Raw genomic sequence first — 5,000 nt, forward strand, 5'->3', positions numbered from 1 at the left:
ACTCTTCTGCGATCACTAGTACGTAACCGCAACGCCCTGTGTACTGGTGATCTTGATTTTTGTGATTTATTTATTCATTTATGTTCTACTTCTCTTCGTGATCACGGTGAGAGCTTTCTCAAAGCAATGGGTATCTCAAAAGCGCTTGATAGAGTATGGCATAAGTCCTTGCTATCAGGATTACCTTCCTTTGACTTTACTCCTTTACTTTGCGACATAAGATTCTAGTTTACTGACTGCACGACCCTTCTCTGCTGTGGTGTTCCGCAAGGCTCGGTCCTTTCCCCGACTCTTTTCTTGCTATTTATTAATAATCTAACTCTCTTCATTCACATGCAGATGACTCCACTTTGCGTTCCTTCTCTCATTTCCATACCGGTCCTTCTTCTGTAGTGCTTCATGATTCTCGCAAGCAACAGTTATGCTTTCTTGAGTCTTATTTAGAGATCATTTCATCTTGAGGTGCTTTCTACCTTGTATAATTTAAGTACAAAAAGAGTTTCACTGAAACGGCCTTCGCTTAAATTCAGTTAATATTCACTTTTTTTCTCTCTCCTGAAAGACTCACATACTTTCCATCGCTAAAAGCAAGTTATAATTATACTCATGAATTGACATGACACGTGGTTACTGACACCATGCATGAAATATGAGAATGACAATATTCAATGGAGTATCTCCGACGTACATGCACACCTTAAAAAAAAAGAAAAAAAAAATACGTAAATCGCATTGCCTATAACAAGAGGATATACGTCAGACATTTTCCGACGAGCCTCTCTGCTGTTTTTAAATCTTCATAACGACTTGTCAGGGCGAAATCGTAGCCTGGACTTTTTACTGAATGATAAAAGTTCTTCATCCAAGATTCGAAATACACGAAGTAGCTTTTCCTTAAGATAAAGGAATTACAGGAAAAACAAATTGTATGTGATCACCTGCACCACACACGGTCGTATATGTGTCATTATTTTCACATGAAAATGTCATCAAAAAAACATTATCCTATCTTTTTCCATTGCCACTTTATACCATTATATTAGATGGGGAGTACTGACGTCATGTTAAATTAAAGAGAGAGAGAGAGAGAAAGACAGAAAGAGAAAGAGAGAGAGAGAGAGAGAGTAAGACAGAGAGGGAGAGAGACAGAGAAAGAGAGAGAGAGAGAGAGAGAGAAAGAGAGAGATAGAGAGAGGGGGGGAGGGAAGAGAGAGAGAGGGGGGAGGGGGAAGAGAGAGAGAGAGGGGGGAGGGGGAAGTGAGAGAGAGAGAGAAAGAAAGAAAGAAAGAAAGAGAGATAGAGAGAGAGGAGGGGAAGAGAGAGAGAGAGAGAGAGACGACAAGAAAGACATAAACCCAAAGAGATAACCACAGAAGGAGTAAGAGAGACAAACCCCTTTTCTCCCGGACAGAAACTGGTTATTATGTCACGCTTGACCGCTCTTTGTGCCATAGTAGTGTCCCCGCACGCGCCGTCGCTAAGCTTTTGAATTTTTGAAACAGAGAAGGTTTTCGTCGATGCCCGAGAATATGCGATCTCTCTCTTGTGCATATTTTGCGCACAAGGACACTGGGGAGCTTTGTGATAGAGAGAGAGAGAGAGAGAGAGAGAGAGAGAGAGAGAGAGAGAGAGAGAGAGAGAGAGAGAGAGAGAGAGAGAGAGAGAGAGACAGACAGAGAGAGAGAAAGATAGAGAGAGAGAGATATGATATGTGTGTGTGTATATATATTCATGAGGCTAGAGAGAACCAGTCTACTACATCCTACTACTATTATTGCTACTGCAACTACTGTTACTGCTACTACTACTACTACTACTACTACTACATACACAAACACACACACACACACACACACACACACACACACACACACACACACTCACACACACAAACACACAGACGCTAACACACACAAACGCACACGTACAAACAAACAAACACACACACACGATACTCACCGACACACCAACTAAATTCAAAGCACATTACCCATAGCGCCTCTACGCAATTTCTCTTCCTTTTTTTCTGTCCATCGACGCCTCCAGATTGTATCGTTCCGCGGCGCCAGTGGAACGAAAGAGTAACTTCAGACGGGCTTCGGTGGCTTGACTTGTTTCTGTTCCGCTTCGGTGAGTTCGAGTTTGCAAGGCCGGGTTGCAATGGTTAATTGCGTGATTTACTCGGGCTGGCGGCTCTTTCGGCTTTACAGCGGTGTTGTTGCAGGTCGGAGGTCGGTTGTTTCAATTTGCAAGATTGAGAAAAGGAGGGGATGTCTCGAGGCGTCGTGGTGTGGGAATGGAGTTGGGGGCACCTGTTTTTTTTTTTTTTTTTTTTTTTTTTTTTTTTTTTTTTTTTTTTTTTTTTTTTTGTGTGTGTGTGTGTGTTGTGTGTGTGTGTGTGTGTGTGTGTGTGTGTGTGTGTGTGTGTGTGTGTGTTTTGCTCTAAGATGATAAAATATCAGAGTATCTTTGGTGTACCGAAATGAACTTTGATTCTTTGACTGATCAGTAATTTAGTGATAATATTGCTAGCCTTTTCCCATCATAGTAGATTTTTAAGCTTCAAAAGAATACTCTAATATTCAAACTGCAACCAAGAGAATAAAGAAACAGGTTTTGAAGCTCATTTGAATGGTACATATAAACAAAGACAATATTATATCCCATGGTAATAAACTTGATTACATTAATTCATTCGCAGCATATATTAAGTATAATTTTTGCATACACAAGATAATGAGTAACAGTTTCATATTCTTCTTATAAGAATAAAAGCTTTTTTACTTGTTTGACGTATTTACTGAGAGCTATACTGGTTAAGGTTTACATTGAATTGTAGTATAAATGCAACCCCCTTTGTACTACTCGTAGTGATAAGTAATAAAGCAATATCAAAAGAGATTTAAATTCTTTTTACTTCATATAATGGGGCGCCTTAAATAGTCGGTCAATCTGCCTCTTTTTTTTTTTTTTTTTTTTTGTCCGTCATTCTTAAAATAATGTTTCCACATAATACTTTCTCACAAATCAGTTGCAAAAAAGGAAACTAAAGTATCTTAAAACATAGAAACATCAATCCCTACCGTCGAATATTTTATATCAGATCCACGAAAAGGCTAAAATGTTTTATATATATATAAAAAAACAAACTTGGCTGCCTAACAGATTCCCATAAGCACAGTTGCTCCTTTCTTTCCATCAGGGGAGACGCCTATGGGATATAAGCCAATGGTTCAACCTGCCCCTCTGGAGATGGTGCTCCACTCTCCCCCACTTGTCAGTGTTCTCTCTCTCTCTCTCTCTCTCTCTCTCTCTCTCTCTCTCTCTCTCTCTCTATATATATATATATATATATATATATATATATATATATATATATATATATATATATATATGTATATATATATATATATATATATATATATATATATATATATATATATATATATATATATATATATATATATATATATATATGTACAATATATATATATACATATATATGTAAATATATATATATATATATATATATATATATATATGTATATATATATATATGTATATATGTACAGTGGTATAGGTATATATATATATATATATATATACATATATATACATATATATATATATATATATATATATATATGTATATATTATATATATATATATGTATATATATGTATATATATATATATATATATATATATATATATATATATATATATATATATATATATATTATATATATATATATATATATGTAATATATAAATATATAAATATATATATATATATATATATATATTATATATATATATATATATATATATTATATATATATATATATATTATATATATACATATCATCATCATCATCAGCCTGTATCAATCCACTGCAGGACGTAGGCCTCTCTCAATCTTTTCCAGTCATTCCGGTCTTGTGTCCTTTGATTCCAGTTTACTCCTGCGAATTTTGCTATTTCATCCCGCCATCTAGTCATTGGTCTTGCCCTGGGTCTCTTTGTGTCGTGTATTACCCATTCTGTTATTTTATTTGTCCACCTGTTGTCCTGTCTCCGATATATGTGTCCAGCCCACTGCCACTTTTTCTTTTTGATGGTCTTGAGTATATCCTCTACTTTTGTTTTCTGCCTGATCCATGTGGCCCTTTTCTTGTCTCTTAAGCTAACTCCTAGCATAAGCCTTTCCATTCCTCTTTGGGCGCTTACTAATTTCCTCTCGAGTGCCTTGGTCGTAGTCCATGTCTCTGATCCATATGTCATGACGGGGAGGACGCATTGGTCAAAAATCTTTCTCTTTAGATATAGTGGCAGACTACTTCGTAATATATTACTATGTATACCGAAGGCACTCCAACCTAGCCTGATTCGCCGTTTTATCTCGGCTTCGCAGGATGTACTCGACTGAATGAGTTGCCCTAGGTATACATACTCGTTCACTGCTTCTAGTACCTCGCCTTGTATTTGTATTTGCTTAACTGGGGTTCGACTGTTGAACATGACTTTCTTTTTCATGTTCATTTTAAGGCCAATCTTCAGACTTTCCTTATTCAAATCGCTTATTAATTGTTGTAGTTCATCTGCTGACTCACCGAAAAGAACAATGTCATCTGCAAATCTTAGATTGCTTAAGTGCTCATTCCCTATTTTAATCCCTCTCTCTTTCCAATCTAACTTCTTGAATACTTCCTCTAAGCAGGCTGTAAATAGCTTCGGTGAGATGGTGTCGCCCTGCCTAACACCCTTTTTTATTGGTATTTTATTGGTTTCTGCGTGGATTTTGACGGTCGCTGTACCATCTCTATATATATCCTCTAATAATCTGCAGTATATTTCCTCTACTCCTTGTTTACGAATTGCATCCAGTACTGCAGATATCTGTACCGAGTCGAATGCCTTTTCATAATCTACGAATGCCATACACAGGGGCTTCCTATATTCGTTTGTTTTCTCCCTTATTTGAGCTAGTGTGTGGATATG

The sequence above is a fragment of the Penaeus japonicus genome, unplaced genomic scaffold (genome assembly GCF_977035675.1).
Source record: "Penaeus japonicus unplaced genomic scaffold, GWHDUDI00000001_assembly GWHDUDI00000026, whole genome shotgun sequence".
Taxonomy (NCBI): Eukaryota; Metazoa; Arthropoda; class Malacostraca; order Decapoda; family Penaeidae; genus Penaeus; species Penaeus japonicus.